Below are 19,658 nucleotides of genomic sequence, written 5' to 3'. Positions count from 1 at the left end.
GATTGTTACCCACCAGAACAGTGACTCAAACCCTGCAGCAATTTGATTCCTGATTTTATGTTCATCAGGAGCTCCTCTAGGTACCCCAATAGAATCTATGTACACTCTGTCATCGAATGATACTCCTTAGCTTCTTTTGCTTCTTCTGGATACATGTGATGTTTCTCTTTCAAATGCCAGGGTGAAGGGTATAGCTAATTGAACAAGTGCACAAGTGTCTCCCCAATTAGATGGTAGGGTGGACCGTAAGATCTTCCCTCCACAGTAACACAAGAGATTTGCCCTGGGGATTCCAAGTCTTGAGCAGTTTCCCATCAAGTCCTTGGTAGTACAAAGCAAATTCTCCCAGATGCTGGATAGCACTTACACTCTGCCATGAGAGGCAAGCTGTAGAGATCATGCAAGGAACAGCAAAGAGAGAGACTTACAGGTCTCATTTCCCCAGGCAGTCTTTTCTTGGTACAATGCAATCATACATCGCATCCCCTGGGAATCCTTGGTCCACCCCCATGGGAAGGGCACTGTCTGGGCAATTGGTCATCCCGAGGCATAAGCATAGCAATAGCTTATGTGGTTGAGACTCTGGACAGTATATTTGACCCATTCTATCCAGGCATTCACATCCCCATACCCTGTTTCAATCTCAAATGTTTGAACTACCGCATTTCAAAGAGGGTCTCCTGTTTTCTCCTTGAGTTTTTCCCTTTCTCTGATGGTAATAGAGGATCATCTCCATACAGCTATTCTCAATCTGGCTGTTGGGTCTCTCCCAGTTATTTGTTCTCTCTTCTCACTTTTCGTTGATCATTTAAATCTCCACAAGTTAATACCTCACAAGCATCAAAACATGACGGATTATGGTACATAACACTATGTCACAGTTACCCATAGACAGGATGGGGTATCCTGTCTTCCTATTACCTGGTCATGCCTTTTCCAAGATGCCAATTGACCAAGGCCTTCTCTAAGGCCTACAATTACTAGAAATAAAATTAACAGTTGAATTTTCCCTGTCATTATTTTTAACCTGTAGGTTTCCCAATAATTATCAATGCAAAGAATAAGATAGATGTACTACTAGAACAAAGCCCCCCTGGGAGCAATTCAATTTGCTATAGGCCAGTCCTTTCTCTCACTCACAAGCCACACTCATTAGTTACCTGTGAAAATAAAAGGTTAGTTCACAATTCTAAGCTTTTATCCTTCTCAGAGTCCACTATGAGATTTTTCTCTTCGATTTCAACCTCCAACAAGTCTTCTGTAGGAACAAATTCCCAGATACTAGGGTCAATGGATGCCTTCACTCGAGAACTTCATTCAGTTCTTATGGCTGTTTCAGTGGTTAGTAATGGTCCTTCCCATTCAGGCTTGAGTTGATTCTTTCCAGGTCCGAATCAGGACCCAATTTCCTGGGTGATGATGGTGAATGGGGAATTACAAAGGTGGGGTTTGAGCCAACAGCCCACAGGTCCTGAGAGATGACAAAGAAGAGGACAACCCTAGAATATAGTTCTTAAGAAAACTCTCTTGTTTCGAATTGTGGTATCTCATCCCTTCTGCCCAGATAGGGCAATCTGAACAGCAGCTCATACGGTGAAATTCCTATATCCTTTCTTGGTGCTGTTTGAACCTGTAAGAGTAAGCGTTTTACCCAAGGAAGTTGGTTTTCTAACAGTAATTTAGTTAATTGCTTCTTTTATGTCTGGTTCATTCGCTCCACCTTCCCAGAAGAGGAGGGGTGCCGGGGGGGTTGAAAATCCCACTCAATCTCTGAGGCCTGCTTTAACCCTTGCAGTAAAGCTTATACCCATCCAGTCACGTGGTCAATTAGGACAAACAAGTAACTCAGTATAGTCTACCTGTATACTTTGAAAAAGTCGAATCACGGACTCCCGTTCCCCTCTAGGTGGGTTACAAATGACCTTTTTATTTACCTTTTGACATATGGTATATCCTCTGCATATTTGCTTCACTAAAGTGTATATTCCTACACAGACGTATTTTCTTAGCACAACATCACACGTTGCTTGCACCTCCCAATGACCCTTGATGTAAAGCAATTGATATTTACCTCATAGGTGATTTATTCAGCATTTCTGTCCCAACAGGGAGTATCCATTTTCCTTCAGACTTCATGGCTCCTGGTTCCTTAAAAAAAATCTTTCTTTTAAAACTTTTTAGTTCTTTCTTAATTTTCAACAATTTCTTGAATCCACTCTGGGTTTATTCTTCGTTTTCCTTCAGACATTAAATGCCTTAAATGCTTGACTTCTCTTTCTACATATTGTAATTTATTTTTCAATACTCCCAAGCCCTGCTTTCCCAGAAAGTTGGATAGCTTGTTAGTAGCTTCCTTGACAACTCTTTTCTCCTGTCCTGTCCTGTGGTTGTAGAGGAGTTCAGCTGTCTAGCTGGGTAAAACCGCCACACCTATGTACTCTTACATTTTGCTTTTTATTTAACACATCTTTTTTTTTTTTTTTTTTTTTTTCTTTTTCTTTTTACTGTTCAGAATGTGTTTCAAAATCTCTTCTAGCACTGTAGTCAGACTATAGGACCCAGACAGATTTCCCCTCAACCAAAAAACTTACATTTGCTCTTCTACATCTATCATCACAGACTCAGAGAGGTATGAAATATTTGCTGCTGGATCTGTAATTTAGGTTCTTAAATTCTGGAATGGCAACTACCTGGTCTGTCCCATTGTAACTTCATTTTCTAAAACATTGGTTGTGGTAATTTCCACTCCTATATTGTTCCTATATTGTTCTCATTTCCCTTTAATATCCCTTTTCCTGCCTTCTGATAGCCTTATATGGCTGTATCCTTGTTTATCTCATTCCTTTTCCATACACTTTAAGTATCCAGGAAGATTACAATCAAGTTTCTTCTGTTCTTTTCACCTCTTCTCTAGGCTTAACACCCTTCTTATCAATCATGCCAGGATTGATCCCTAAAGGTCAGGTACACCGTGTATTCAGGGAATTATCCATCTGTCAAGACGGGTCCTGTGCCTGTGAATACTTTCTATGGATTGGACATCCAAAATCCTTCTTCTAGTGCCAGTTCTTGAGCCGTGTGTTGATCTTCAGTGTCTTGTCCTATTACCTCTTCCTGACCTAGGGATGAGTTGTAACTATTCTTGTTAGAAGCTGTTAGCCATGAGGGTGATGATCGTAATACAAATGCAGCGTTGAGTGGAAGAGATCAGGGGGCCTCTTTTTTTTTTTTTTCTTTTTTTTTTTTCTTTTTTTAATCTTCAGTGAAGGAAGTAGTCTAGCAGTACAGGAATACCTTCTGTAGGGGTGGCTCTTCTCCACTCAAAAAGAAGATTGCCACCAAACGGATTTCTTTTGGGTGCTTTTCTGAGTACGCCTGTATATATGAGGTATCTGCAGCTGTATTAGTCATTAGATAGCATTTATTTTGAGTCTGATAGAAACACAGGAATATGCTCTTTATTTTTTGAATAAAAAATAACAATCTGTACATACAAACTTGTCTAAATGATGCAGAAAAACACAATGTTTTTGCAAGCTTCCCAAAAGTTATTAGCATTTACAATAAATGTATAATTTACTAGGGAGGTAGTTAAAAACAATGCTTTTCATGGCTTATAGCACTGTGCAGTCAGTGATGTAGTAACATGCTGGAGGGTAGCATGCATTAAAACAACAGCTAGATAAATCAGAACAACTTATTCTTGCAGGTGAGGAGAACCTTGAAATCAGGACTTTTGCATACTAATGTCTCAGTTTTACTTGCTTTCTCTGGGCAGAAAAATACATTCTAAAGAACTTGTGAGAGGGGAGGTATCCTCAGCACATTATGTTTTATATTAACTTAAGGAGTAAAAAACAGCCTTAGAAGTGTTTCTTCCTTAAGACAGTAGGAGGAATCTGTATGACTAACTTTAAGTAGGTCCCTAACTTTGAGGTGGTCATGGGAGATAAATTGCAACTATTGAATATCAGTGAAACATGCCTTTTTTTTTTTTTTTTTTTTTTTTTTTTTTTTTTTTTTCTGATAGCACAGAAAGGTGCAGTAAATTAAAAGATTTTTAGTGTACAGGTGCTAAAAGAGAATCAGGATCTGTTGAGACTGCAGAACTCAGTATCTGGTGATGAAGCAGAATCCTACACAAGTGCAAGTGACAGTTAGACATTTACATGGAAAAAACAAAAGAACAAACATCACCTGCAGCTATAAAATGGTCACTTTGAAAATGTCTGCAAAAGACATACGCTCCTAGTTTAGCACATGATCTACAGCTAGGTTTTCATTTAAGAAGAAACTTTCTTAACTTGTGTCAACAAATCTGTTCTGGATTTACTGACTGACTGAACATAAATAGCAGATACAGCCTGGCCAACAGATATTTTGACATATACTGATCTTATGTCATACCACTGAATTCCTAAATATGATGACTCTGAAAACAGCTACATACTAACTTGTCTTCACTGGAGTTTGATGTAGGTTACTTTCCTTTCCTCTGTAGGAAAAATTCACCATGGTATCGCTGTGAAAAGCTCTGCTGCAGTGGCATTTGGAAAATAAAAGATGCTTTAAATAATAGCTATTTGAGACTTATTCTCATATCCCTGATACCTCCCAGTGTCAGTAATACCTCATGCAATTATGGAATTAGAAGTTACCAACAACTATCACGTATTGTTTCTGTGTCTTTATAAATCATCAGTAAAGTTATTGAGCTTCTAGTTCTTTAAAGTATTAAATTGTAACTTTAAAACTGGTTCTAGGAGGAGACAAGGGTTGCTTGGTGCTTAATAATTTCAGGGAATGCTCCATTAAATGCTTCATCTCTGAAATAAGCTTTCTTTAGTTGATGGAGCCAGGGCACTGTCAGCCCATGGACATTGAACAGAACACCTTTCTGGTCCCGGGTGTTATTTACACTGCAGTTACCAATCTGGGGAAGTAAATAGATATTTAAATAGATGAAAGAGTGAATTTCTCAAAATAAGTAAATGGTCCCTCCTGAACAAAAAAAAAAAAAAAAAAAAGCAGGAGAAGGGAGTTGGGAAAACTGAAGCAGATATGAAAAGGTGGTAAAATAGAGAGCTTGAGATTAGGTTTAAGGTGGAGGTCTACACATGCTGCAGGCAAAGTTGGGACTGCGATTCATAACACTACGATCTTTAAACAAGCTACCACTAGTATGGATAGCAGTGTTGCTACCACTATGCAGGGCAGAGCAGAGCAAGTATATAACCATTTATGTGTTTGCACAGTTTTTGGGTGGTTTCTGTAACCCACGGTGGGCTCAATGATGCTGCAGCATGGGTAAAGCTGACCTCATTGTGGCAGTTTAGGAAAAGCAGCATCTTAACCACAAGACAGTTTCTCTGCCTGAGAAATTGTGGCTGTGGCAGGGTTTCTCAGTTCTCACTATTTGCTGGCAGTTTAACATATGTTATTGTTCATTGGTAAGATGGAGTGGTAACTGTGAAGGAGTTCTCGAGTATCTGGGCTTCAGTTTCTTTCCATCCCCAAGTCAGAATGAAAGAACTGCTCTATGGATTCATACTGCACATTTTAGTGCAGTTTGTGCTACCAGGGTTAAACAGGTGCCACCAAATGCAGATGATCATTTCAGCACTTCTCATGCCTTTCAAATTTTTAAACTTTTGAAAATGCTAATGATGTCAAATATTTTATTAAATTGTCAGATATTAAATGCTAATATTTCAGATATTTTCATCAGTGAGACCTACAAGTGAATCTTTCTGTTTTGGATCTTGTTTATTTTTTTTGTTTCCTTTGGCTAGGTAAACAGAGAGGTTAATGGGAAGGAATATATAATAGTTGTTTAAAAAAAAAAAAAAAAAGAAGTGTGAGTGAATCACACTTCTGGACCTCCCAGACTTGCACTGAAAATTGTTTAGTGCCTTGCTATTCTAGAGTAAGCATTTTGTTCCCCTAAAACAGTAGAAGAGACAATGGCATTTTTTTAGTCACAAATGTAGTCATTTTTGAATTTCTATTTTAACAAAGATAAGCCCATATCCTTACAGATTTTGGTAAGGAAGAGAAAACATGCAGTTAAGAGTTTTCTGAACCAAGATCTTGCTGGCTGGGCTTGCATAGCAAAAAACCTCCCAAAGCTGGTATTACCACCACCTTCAGGGAGAGAAGAAATAAGTAGAGATCTGAGCAGCTCAGCAGCAGCTGAGTTTGTGGGTCTTGACTTCCTACACCAGCTTGTTGCTCCTCTGTATGCCAAGTGAGATGCCAAGGTGGCATCTTCCCTGCATGGAGGAGGTCAGAACAAATGAGGAAAGGCCACACTGCATGAGAGCCTGGCATATAAAAACCTCTGCTCCTTGCTCCTGCAATGTGTTAGCTGTGGGAAATTATCCCAAATGCCTTTCTTGACTACCCTGGTAGGACTTCAGCTAATGTAGAAGGGTTGCTCTTAAGGCAACAAATGGAGGAAACCCTTGGTGTTGGCTCCTGCTATGTCTCTCCAAACAGCTGGGACCTCTTCATTCATTACTGAAATGTTACTCTAGACCTGAACATTAGCTGTTTATTTTAATCCAGTGATGTAAATGATAAAAGCATATTTTTCCTAAAAAAAACCCACAGTGTTAGCTTTGACATACTGTATTATTAAATTATTTTGTTTTTCTCCCAGTTCCCATCAAATACATCAAAAAACCTGTTAAGAACAGCTTGTTGGAGCCAAATGATTTCAAAGTGCTCGGCATCAATTATGAGCAGGCTGCTCTGTCAGAGTGCTCGGCAGGATGCATGCCCGACATCAATCAGAGATGATTCAAGTCCTCCATGACATGTTGCAGAGGTGGTGGACTGGCCATGTGTAGCACACGCGGGTACTACTGTTAGGATTCAGGGATGCAGAAAAACAAATGCATATTTTTTTTTAATTAATTAACTTACCTTGAGGGGACACATGCTTGTCAGTCGGTTGTCTCTGCTTCATCACTTGTGAAGATCCAAATTCCATGTTTCTCAGAAGTCAGGGCTGGACAGAGCTGAGATTTTGCTCATACAAACCATGCTCTCCCCAGAGGATTGTAACCAGGTGTCAGGGAACCATCTTTTGAGATGGTAAAGAATATTCTGACAGCATGGTTTCCCAATGGAAAAAAAATGTTCGTTAATTTAATTTTTATTTTTTAATTATTTTTTTTATAGGAATGTCCATATAGCTGCTTTTAAGGAGTTTGTTTCATATCAAAGTAAGGAGATGGGAAAGTTGTGACTGAAGGGAGGAGATGGGAAAGGTGGGAGAGATCATAAGTGTATAAAGAATGAAATATTTTTTTTTCTATTTTGTGTAAGGAGATAAGCTATTGTCGGAAAGGGAGATTAGAAATTCTCTCCTAGATTCCCAGTCAGAGCCACCAGCACTGGATTGTGGGGCAATCTATTCCACTGGGTATAAATAATCTTTTCTACAGAGTGAAAGGAGCTCTGTGAAGAGAGCCTGACAGAGATCAATCACAGAATTGTCAATAGCCTGGTACTTGTATTTGATGATGGATTCTGCAGTTCAAATTTCCAGCTGGACACTGGAAAAGCACTGCTTAGGCATACACCTATATATGCCTCTGTTTTTCATGACCAACTGCACATTTATTAAGATATTTTAAAGACACAATGAGAACATTTTTCTGAAACTTGTAAAGTTTCAGGGGGTTGGTGAATGAATATTTCCTTTTATTTCAGTGAAGGTTGTGGCCACTTTGTCATGCAAGAGTAATTTAAAGTGTGTCCTGATATAAGAAGAGAAGGTCACAGCAATATGAAAAGTGGCAGTGTGTTGGTCTGTGTCTAGAGAACTCTTTATGACATTATAGTGCTTCTGGAGTGAAAATACAAGTGGGAACATTAAGTTCATTTTCTGCTTGTGTTTATGAGGTAAAGAGAGAGAGTACAGTTGGGGTCAGTTACAGTCCATAGTTGCATCAGCATCTTAGTTTTCTGGACAAATTCCACATGATGTAGTTCTGTAGAAGAAATGTTTCATGTAGCTCATTTTCCGCGTGGGCACATCTTACTGTTTCTTTTTTTTTTTTCACATGGTTGGGAAATGAAGATGCCTTTTCTCTTATAAAAGCTTAATTTTACAGTAATGACCAAATAATTTGAATTTTGAGCAAACTGGGTGAAGAGGTTTTCAGAAATGAATCAGTGCAGAACTTGTAAGGCTAATACTGATTTTATCTTCCTAGGCCCATTTCTCACTGTTCTGCACTACCTCCTCAAATTCCCTGGAGCCACCAAGTGGCTTTGTTATTTTCTGTGCTCATTTTGAATTATGGTGTCTTCTTCTTCAGATGCTACTGGCTTATAGACAACTACCTAGGAGTTTTTTTCAGACTGCTCTTAATATAGCCAATTTGTCTTATGTATTGTCGGAACTAATCTATCACAGAGTGTCTTCACTCCCAAAATAATTTATAAACACTGTGAACCAAATTCTACCTCCAACTATGTCCCTGAGTTTGCATCCTTGAGGGCTGTTCTGCCCAACCTTTCATTTTTCAGGGTTATTCCCAATCTTCCTTCCAATGACTTGCATGCACCGGTGAGTCAGCAGGATTCGCTTACCTCTCCCAGGAAGATCACCAGCCACTTAATGTAGAGAGTTCACAGGTGAATACAGACATATGTGTCATTACGGATTAGCTTCAGAAATAGATTCAATTTTGTAGTGCCATAAGTAATTTATTTCCAAGGACCATCTTTCTGTGTGAGCAAGGGACTATCATCAACTCCCTGTCACACAGTCAAGTGCTTTTGAGCTGGTGGCTGTGGAGTACCAGATGACTGTTGCCTCCATGGAGAAATATAAAGTCCATCTTATGTTCCCTCATATGTATAAATACAGGGAGTGGGTCAGGACTGAACAATGAACTGGGAGTTTTCTCACATGTGCTGGGAGATGCTTAGCATAATCTCAGGTTTTCTGATGCTGTGCATATTGATCCTGCGATGTTTTGTATTCAAGAATCACTACAGTTTGATTTTTTGGTTTAGTTTGAGCAAAGTATACAAGAGCTCTTTTCAGAGTGGAACTGTTATTGTTTTGATGATTTAATGACTTTTTTTTTTGGCATTTCAGTCCAGCTAGTTGAGTCTTGCAATCTAAATATCATTTGGTATTTGATAATTTCAGAGATGATCAAGAACCTCTAAATTAAGTATTTCAGAAACAAAATACCCTGTCTGAGAATTAAACAAAATTGTTCAAACAAAACAAAGTGTTTTTTCTTCTATTCATCACTGTTTGCATTCTAGTTTATTGGTTAATATTTAATGCATAGAATGAAAACTTAATGACCTTAGAATGTAGCATTTCACTTAATCCTGAACAGCTGTTTGTCTTTTTTTTTCTCTCTTTCATTTCTTGAGCAAAAGTTGTCAGTCAGAAAACATCCCTCATTTGCCATTGTCTAAAAACCTTGGGAATGTCTGAGCAATAATCCCTGGCAACAAATCACTTTCTGTCCATCTTAATTAATGTCATTGTAGAGATAATGGCCATTGCTCATGTATAAGTGGGTTGTATGCCTGAATACTTTGCTGTCTCATGAAATTATTCTGTATGAATGTAAAAAAGTGCAGGATAATCAATAGAAGTCATGTTTTGTGAGGAAAACTGTTCATCCCATTATAGTGTTGTTTGCCTGCATCTGACATACATTATACTTGTCATTTTTTAATAATTACATATACATATATTAACAGTTTAAAGCTGGTCATCAGTCAACAGATTCAAAAATGCTTTGAGCTCAGCCTCTTCAAATATGAGATTTTAGTTTAGGATTATACTTAGTTTTACTTCACACATTAGTGAGAAAAAATAAGTAGTGTTCCAGGTATCAGGAAACACTTTTGCATCATATTTGCAGGAGCAGAACAGAGCCAAAAAGAAGTTATTCATGTACCTCTACTTTTTATCCCTGTTGTTTTCTGGTGGCAGGGGTTAATTCTCTGTATTCAAGCTGAGAGACTTTGGCCCTGTGGCTTGCTACTTGAGGAAGAGGGGTAAAACCAGTTTGTGTATGTTCATGAGAAAGGGAAGATAGTCTGTGTAGTACAGCAGCAGAATATGATTGTTAGGGAAGAAAGGGAAGGATGGCTAGAAGGAGCTATGTTTGTTAAGTCTCCATAAAGAAGAATAAAGTAGTCCTGTAAGACTGGGAACAGTTCCTAAAAATCCAAACAAATTGGTGAATTTTTATATCAGTAGTTCATGGAAGACCCAAATGTGCCTGGGATTTTATTATGCCATGCAAAATAAAATCACAGGTACCCTGACGAGCTTGTAGCTGAGGCAGAAGAGGATGTAGGGACATAGGTAGGTAAGAGGGGGCTGAGGGAAGACCTCATTGTGGTCTAGAGCTTCCTCACGTGGGGGAGTGGAGAGGCAGGAGCCAATCTTGTGAGACCAGTGAAAGGACCCGTGGGAATGGTGTCAAGCTGTGACAGGGGAGGGTCAGGCTGGATATCAGGAAGAGGTTCTTCACTGAGAGGGTGGTTCTGCACTGGAACAGGCTCCCCAGGGACGTGGTCATGGCACCAAGCCTGTCGGAGTTTAAGAAACATTTGGACCGTACACGTGGTCATATGGTCTGAATTTTTGGGTAGACCTGTGTGGTGCCAGGAGTTGGACTCAGTGATCCTTATGAGTCCCTTCCAACTTGGGATATTCTATGATTCTAAGTCCTCCTAATGACAAAGGAAGTCTGAGATAGAGCTGAGAATTGAACATAGATGTTCCCGAAACAAATCTGTTGCCATAAACTAATGATCTTCCATATTTCTAAACACTGACTAAAATGAATAGTAAGGTAGCGACACTGAAGTAATAACAGCCTGATCCAAACGCTGATGTGTTATGTGGATATTTTTTTGTGTTCTTGTGTGTTCTGCACACATATCTCTGGGTGTCCCTGATAACCCAGATTCCAAATGATTTATTATGTAGTGAGCCTTCCAGCCTTCAAACCTGTTCATTGAAGAAAATGAAAACAGAACCACTTTGTTATGTGACACAGCACAGGGAAAGAAGTGTGGAACAGATATAGTGAAAGACAGACTTCTTCCATTGCTTTCCTCACTGCTCATCCAAGAGTCCTATTCCATGCTCATGATGCTTCAGTGGTAACTGTGGAGATGGGGAAAAGGGGCAGGTTGTGTGAAGAAAGGTGTATGAAGAATCTGTGTTCAGATGTGACAGTGGCTGAGAGGTCACATTGGTAACAGGCTTTTTATTCAAGGCTGTTAGCACTCACAGATAAAATACCTCTTTTAGCTGGATTGAATCCATCAGTTTATTGGTAAGGTACATTGGTCCATTGGTAAATATCTGGCAATCTTTTTCTGTATTCTTCTCCAGGTAGGCTAGTCATTCTTTACCCAGCAAAACCTTCCTCTTTGGACTTCGATCAGATTCTGGTTTTGTCCGTGTTTTGCATAGGATGCCTTTTGTACAAATTGTTTTTCTATCCCTTGCTTAGTGTCTTCAGTTTGCAAATACCACATTGATACATGTTTGCTTTTCTACAAATCAAATGACACCATTTTCCTGTTGAAACAGGGTGTGAATGATAAGCTTTTGATAAGGCAGAAATGATAATGTGTGTCAGTGGAACAGAAACCAATCTTTGTTCAAACTTAGCATCCATCACTGTTGTCTGACTGCCCCTTAAAACTGTAAGTGCAGCATCCTCTCTTGAGAGGGAGTGAAAGTTGTTTGTTGCTATGTACTTTTCAATGAGGATATAATAAAAGGAATTACATGTTTTTGGAGTTTTCTACAAGATCTTCTCTAACTCTAAATTCCACTTTTCCCATGTAACTTCTGTTTTCTGCTCACCCACATTTCATTCCTGAGCTTGACATTCACTTCTCTCACTTTAGTCAATCTATATCACTCCAAAAGCAAACCAGCAACACATTTACAAGTGAAAAATAATCATTTTTATCTTAAAAATAATTCTTGCTTCCTTTGTGTTTCCAGCATCAACTAAAGCAAATATGGGATAAGGAAATGGTATCATGTTTTTTGATGCTTCTTTGTTTTGAGTGGGAAGGGGAGATTTGAGAGATGCTTTTCTTTCAATTTTCTTTTTTAAAGATAGGTATGTGTTCACACAGAATTGTTCATTACCGGCTATTGTAGCCAATAGCCTCATGATCACAGCCTCCTACTGCCTTCTTTGAAACAGTAAGATAATTTTTATTACGTAATGTATCTACCCATTTTGCTGTGATGCCATGAAAATTAAACAGTATTCTTGGCTACACCTCTCTGCAGATCTGCACACTCCCCCCACCAGCAATTTTTTCTCAGCTTGATGAATAAAGATTATTTGAACTTAATACCAAGAAATTATATGTGAAAGGTACAATGAACAATACTGCCTGCAAATGTAGCTGAAACAATGCCTGAACTTTTCTAGGTCACTTTTTTTTTTTTTTTTTTTTTTTTTTTTTTTTTTTCTTCCACACCACTGTCTGCAAAGCAAAAACATAAACCCCAGAAATAAAGCCTGGTACACAGGTGCAGTAGTTGCTATAGAGCTGAAAACATGGTGTGGTTTTTGCAGTGGTTGCTGTAGCAACAAGATCATTTACAGAACATAATCCCATTAGGAGAAAACATTTTTAAACTGAGCTAATTGTACATGAGTTTATATTGCTTCATAACCTCTTTTTGGAAGATTTCATTTTTAGGATACTAATAAAAGACCAATTAAAAGCATTATACATTGTCCTAAATTGCCTACAGTAAAAGAAGAGAGAGAAATTATGTAAATTATTGCAGGTATCCTTAGATTGAACCAGTATGATCAAGTAAATTAATTCTTGTGCTCACTTCCGTATTAAAAGTCACAAGATAGCAGCTGTACCTGTAGTACAGTATCAGCTTGGTCAAATTTTGCTCTTTATAAAAAGTATTACTCAGATGGCCCTTTCCCTTAGCGACCATCTTCATTCTGTTACAGTTGCATATGTGCCCATTTTGTTTAATAGAAATTTGAGGAAAATTCCCTCTGCGTTGCTCACTTAGAGGTGTAGAAAGCCAGTTGATAATTGACTGAGAGCAAGCTTGTTGATTGGGAAAAAAAGAAAAAAAAAAAGGCAGAATGAATAAAACTAGGATGAAATGTATCACCTGTGGGAAGACAAAGTTAGATTTAGAAAAAAACAGGAAATGAAAGGGAATGCTGAGATATGCAGGCACTCTAAGGAACCAGGGATTGCTAGCTAAATATTCTAAGAAGATTCTAAGAAGTCATGTTGAAAAGCCTGTCCTTTGTATTTTAGCCCTGCTTCAGAGAAATGTTGCTGCCACATACCTGTATAATAGAAATAGGGACATTGCTAATAGTTAAACAACAGGACTGTAGCTATTGATTTTTAGCTGACAGGAATATTCTGCTTAGTAACAGTTCTGGCCATGGGTCACATTTTCATTCAAGAAGTGATCTGTAGAATTCATTGACACTGCAAGTCAGGGAGGTCAAGAGTTTAGAAAGTTTCAAAAGGGATTTGGGTATCTATATAGCAGCCAAAAATACCTATAGTTACACAATATTGGTGATTACGCCTCTTTGTCTCCTCTCCCTTTCTGTGACATTTCTGCATACAGCTCCCTTCCATTTAGGCCCTATTTACCCTCAAATAAATGGGATCATTGCTGTGGGAGGCACAGTGTGGTCTAAATGGGCATAAGCCCTCATGGGGTACAGCAGTCCTACATATCTTGTGGGCAGTGAAACCCACAGTTCTGGAAACCAGGATGGGGCTTGGTGTATAGATATACAGATTGACATAAGGTTTCACTGATTTCAATGGGAGCTTCTTCAGTTTACTTAGATCCCCAGTAAACTATATTTTAGAGGCAAAAGGAAGCTGGCATGGTTTTCAGGCTAAGAAAACTATTCAGAGCAGGGAGGCCTATTTCAGAAATCCAAGACTTGAACAAATGGAGATGACAAGCCAAATGTAAATGTCCAGTGAGGCTGACCAAAAAACTGCATGGGGATCAACTGCCAAGGCTCTCCAAAGCTATCTCTGTACTTTTTCTTCAGATGTGTCAGGCACAGGAAATATCCCCAAGAGGCTGCAAGGCTGCTAGACCATTGGGGCATTAAACAAGCATTCACAAACAGGAGCACCCTGGCACAGGAGCCAGATAAGTGCATCCACCTTAAGCATGGAAGGAAGCAAAGAGCTTCTCAGAGCCTGACCCGCCATGGTCAGGGGCATGCCAGGGGCTGGTATCTGGAATTGAAATGTCCATATGAAGAGGTTGTGGAACAAATTGTTGAAGCAAGCAGTGATAAGAAGCCAGGACTAGACAGTGACCTAGAAGTACTAATAGAAGTCAGGAATAAAACAACTGTGAGCTGCTGTAGTCTCTTGTCTTAAACTACCAGAGGTCTGGAAAATGGCACATGTGATGCTGTTTAGTATTTTTTAAGGGATTTCAAAGGCTTTTTGCAGGTTCCAGAGGAGATCATGGGAACTACATGATGATAAACCTGATGTCTATACCAGGCAAAACAAATCAAATGTCATAATGAACAGAATTAAGAGATCAATGGTTTACTTGGGAGCTGTGAATTTGCTTTTCATTTTAAAGTACAAATAATTTAAAGAGATCTAACTCACAATCTTTCACATCAACAGCTATGTAGACAGAGAGCCACCTGATACACTCCACTGTGAACACATCACTTGGATTTCCAAAAGGCAGTTAAAACAGGGGAGATGTCTTTGCCTTTACATAAAATTGCTCTGCAGAGTCAGGAAATAGATTTGGTGTGAAGTGCTGTTTCCTGTAGTAGAGAAGTTGCCAGGTTCTGCAGGGAAATGTGCCATTGAGCATATATCTAAATGACCCAGAAAAGGCACTGAGCAATGCTATGATTAATTTTGGTAATGATGCTAAAGCATACCAGGGAACAAAAAAGGAAAGTTTAGTGCGAAGAATTGCAGGAGGGCCTTATGAGACTGTGACTAGGTTCAAATGGCAGATGAAATTCAATATAAGCGTGAAGCGATGTATGGAGAAATCACAATCCTAGTATTGCATATAAAATCACACATTCTGAGATGATCCTTTGAAATCAGAGTGAGATGTTGGGGTTATGACTGTAGAGGTTAAAGAACAAACAGAGAAGAAAAGAGAAATTATGATATTTAAAAGACTCAAAGCTAAGAGAGTATTCAGTAGTGTTTCATCTACACATACCCTGTGGTTTATGGCTTTCCTTGGACATCTGCTTTGTGTTGGAGACAGAATATAGATCAAGATGCATCCTTGATCTGTTCACTACAGCCTTTGCCTGCCTAGATTCTGAATGCTTCTCTTTATTGATTTTTAACTGCGTATGTGTATACATATATGTGCATATGTATATTTCCAACATTCTCTTTAATCTTAAGTGCCTCTTCAGAACGACTGAGTCATCTATGAATGTATTTCAACTTAGTGAATTAACTTTATGAAGTTAATTGTTTTCTTTCTGCGTTTTTCTCAAATGCATGTACCTGCACACACAAAACAGCCAGTACACTAGCAGGTGGCAGTGCATCCACAAACAGCAAAAAGAGTATTTACTTTAGTGTTTGTGCTCTCTAAGGGGAAAGCATACAAAATATAAAATCAGAAGAACTTTCTCCTCTTCACAAGAAGATTACGGGAGAGGGAGAGCAGGTAAAAATTCATGTCACACAGCTGGATTTATGAAAGACTTCAACAGATCCAAGCCGTAGGAGATAATATTTGTATAAGTAGGCATTAAACGATAAAACATAATAGACTCTCAGTGTTTTATTTAGAACATTTTTACACAGTCCATGTGTTATAAACTATTACAGTGGCACATATCTTTATGTGATAGGTCACATATCAGTAGTCCTGATTTACTGAAGATTTCCTCAGAAGTTCGTAAGCTATAGGTTTTGTGTTAAAAAAAAAACAAAAACAAAAACAAAAACAAAAACAAAAAACAAAAAAAAAAAAAAACAAAAACTTTTTTTCAGCTGTAACAGTATAAAAGAGCAACTCAGTTCTAACACAATTTCCTTCTTACCTTTTTTTTAAAAAAAAAAATGTTTCAAGGTTGCTGAAATGTCCTACCTGATATTTTTTAAAATAAAAATGAATAGTAGAATCACAGAATTATTAAAGTTGGAAAAGACCTCCAAGATCATGGGGTCCAACCATCCGCCTGCCACCAATGTCACCCACTAAACCATGTCCCTAAGCACCAGATCCAGCCTTTCCTTGAACACCCCCAGGGATGGTGACTCTGCCACATCCTGGGGCAACCCATTCCAATGCCTGACCACTCTTTCTGAGAAGAAATGTCTCCTCATTTCCAACCTGAACCTCCAATGGCACAACTTGAGGCCATTCCCTCTAGTCCTATCACTATCTGCGAGAAGAGGCCGACCCTCAGCTCTCCACACCTTCCTTTCATGTAGTTGCAGAGAGCAATAAGGTCTCCTCTGAGCCTCCTCTTCTCCAGAGAAAACAACCCCAGTTCCCTCAGCCACTCCTCACAGGACTTTTGTTCCAGGCCCTTCACCAGCTTTGTAACCCTTCTCTGGATATGCTCCAGGGACTCCATGTCCTTCTTGTAGTGAGGGGCCCAAAGCTGAACACAGCACTCGAGGTGTGGCCTCACGAGAGCAGAGTACAGGGGGACAATCACCTCAGTCAATTAAGTGAAAGGTCTATGGAAAAGAAGAAGTGGAAGCCTGCAAAACCTTTTATTTTTTTTAATTTTCATTACAATAAAAATGAACAGGTTCAAATAAAACCATCTGAAAGTAGCAAAATTAAAAGGTTTAATTGATCCAAAATAAATGAAAAAAAAAAAAAACCACAAACAAAACAAAACAAAACAAAAACACCATTAAAAATACTGGATGTTTTTGCTCTTCGCCTCTTTGAAATCTGGAAAATTATCACACTTTTGCCTAACTTTACTAGCTAATAAGTAGCACTTTGAACCAAACTGAGTGTTTTCATTTCATTGTTCACTGCACATCATTAATCTGGTTCTTTAAGGCAAAAGCATAAGTGACTCTCTCTCTTTATTCTTTTTACTTCTCCTTTTCTAAATCAACTAAAATCTCTAAACCCTAAGGGTAGCTATTATGCCTGCAGTAAGAAAAATGCTCTCCTTGCAAAACAACTTTGATTCTTGTTTCCATGGGATTTTTTACTTGGGTTTAACTTTTCTGCCAAATCATGTAATGCTGACCTGTATGGTATTCAATTGATTTTATTAGGTCATTAAAAATTTCTCTAGACAAAATCATTTAAGTTTACAGCCTTTCCAGATCATGATGTTCGATCTCATTATTAATAACAATGAATTTTTACATAGAAATGAAGCAAGAAATAGAAAGAAATAAGAACTCCATAATGTTAAATTCTTAAGAGGACATGGTAGGGTTTAGACAGTTTTTGAAGTTAGGCTGGGTCTTCTGTGCCATTCTACTATTTAAATCTGGCAGACAGTAAAATACATTCGAGATTGCTGCCCATCTTCCTCAAAAAGTTATGAATTGGCTGTGGGATAGACTGGCTTTTACAAATATGTGGATTGCTTCAGCTTGACTAGGGCTTCAGTCTGGCCAGGTGCTGAGAGATCACTCAATAGGCAGCATGGCCTTGTACGAATTCATTCAAACAATTAAGTTTTTACCTTTAGAGCTCTTTCAGAATGCTGTTTTGTTTCCTGCCATGCTCATGCAATTGTTGTCAAAGTTTACCACTTCAAAGCATTGATGCTGCAAGCATTAAAGTCAAAGAATTCATCATGCAAATTGTTATTAGGCATGAAGGATCTTCATCTCTATATTAAGGACTGGCCTGCATTCCTAAATGCTGAACCAAATGTAAGCTCTTTCTTCAAGGTTATGGTAATTTGTGTTGTTCACTCAGCACCTGCTGTAATGGGGTCTCATTCAAGTGCTAAAATAGAAAAAAAGGATATTTCATTCATTGTAGCTTTTTGTAATCCATGCCCTTTAGTTGAAAGATTTTGTAGAGAATTAGTGGTGAGGTTCTCATCATTTGTTCCTGCTCCCACCATAACTGAGCATAAATCACCAACTCCTGCAGACACTGGCCTTGATCGCTCTCACACAGGGCACGTGGGGCAGCAGAAGCAGGGTACTAATCCCTGTCAAAGTCCAGGGAGCCTTTTCAATAACTTCAGGAATCAGTTCTGAGACTTTTGGTGTTTTTAATTCTCTATTTCAACTTTGGCACTGATGCAGAGACCAGATTCATCTGCATAGCCCCAGGTATTTCAGATTAATCTGGTAGCAGGGCATTCACAAAGTAAGGTCACCCAACAGTAAGAAACAAACTGCACTGAACAGCCTAGGAAAAAAAAAAAAAGAAAAAATAAAAAAAAGGTAGGAAAATAAAAATTCAGTTAGTCTATTCCAAGAAGGCTGCGCTTGGAAACTGTAAGCTGCAAAACCTGTTTCAGTGATTTCAGGTTTGAAGTCACACCTGTAATGTAACTAGCAATTTATGTAACTGCTTTCTTTCCACTCTGTCCAAACGGGCCCTTTTTTTTCTATTTCTGTTTAGATTCAGGCTAACTTCACATCCTTTCTCAGAAGGGATTATTTTTCGAAGGAATGCCAAATGTCATAGGTCCCAAACACAAGCAATTGCTTAGGAACTAGCATTGTTAATGAATTATATTCATGAGTTCTTGTTTAAGCAGATTTTACTATTTCTTCAATGGTTTTCGTATCATAGCTGTTGTATTTTGTCTGAAGAACTATGTATTGATCCTTTTAATGCCTGATGCTGACTTATCAGAACTTCATTTATTTTGTTATTTGGGGGTAGTTCATGAATTTTAAAAGGGTCTGACTTTTCCCATCAGTTTTTTATATGATTCAGTATTTTTCTTTTGAAGGAATGAGCTGTTTTTTTTTTTTGTTGTTGTTGTTTGTTTGTTTGTTTGTTTGTTTTTGTTTTTAAATAGTATTATGCAGTATTCCTCATATTTATGTATTTGTTTGTCTAAGTATAGTATGATCTGTTTTTAAATTGGCTTTCTGTAGTACTAGGGCTCAAAAAAATAAAGCTTATCTGTATGATTTTGTTTTTAGAAAACAGCTGGAGCCATACACTTTTCAGATTGTGAAAAATTCTTTTTGCATATTTTCCTCATGTATTTTTCAATTTGCTTTTTCTTCATTGTTTCACCTGAGACTGGCAGTAGAAACCTCAAACTGGAAAGCCTCCCTCATAAGATTTCCTGTCCAGTTCTGCATTTTGAAGCAAAAAGAGTAAGGCTTGAAATTGAATGATTTGAAATAGTCAAGACCAAATCCAAGCCCCAAGTCTTACAAGGTTTTGCATCAGTCTGTTGTAATATTTTGGTTTCTACATTTAATCAGGCAATTGTAAGTGTGAAGCACTTCTAACTAGGAAATGAAAATCATTTTTATATCTCTATTTGGCATTCCTGTTTGATGCCTCTAAAAATCTCTCTTTTGCTCTTTTTTGTGACTTCTTCTCTGTGTTATTTATTTATTTATGTATTTATTTATTTATTTTTAAGCTGTGTATCATGCAAAATACTATAGATTGTCAGTAA

Source organism: Aythya ferina (genome assembly GCF_964211825.1).
Source record: "Aythya ferina genome assembly, chromosome: 2".
NCBI lineage: Eukaryota > Metazoa > Chordata > Aves > Anseriformes > Anatidae > Aythya > Aythya ferina.
This window is presented reverse-complemented; position numbering follows the sequence as displayed.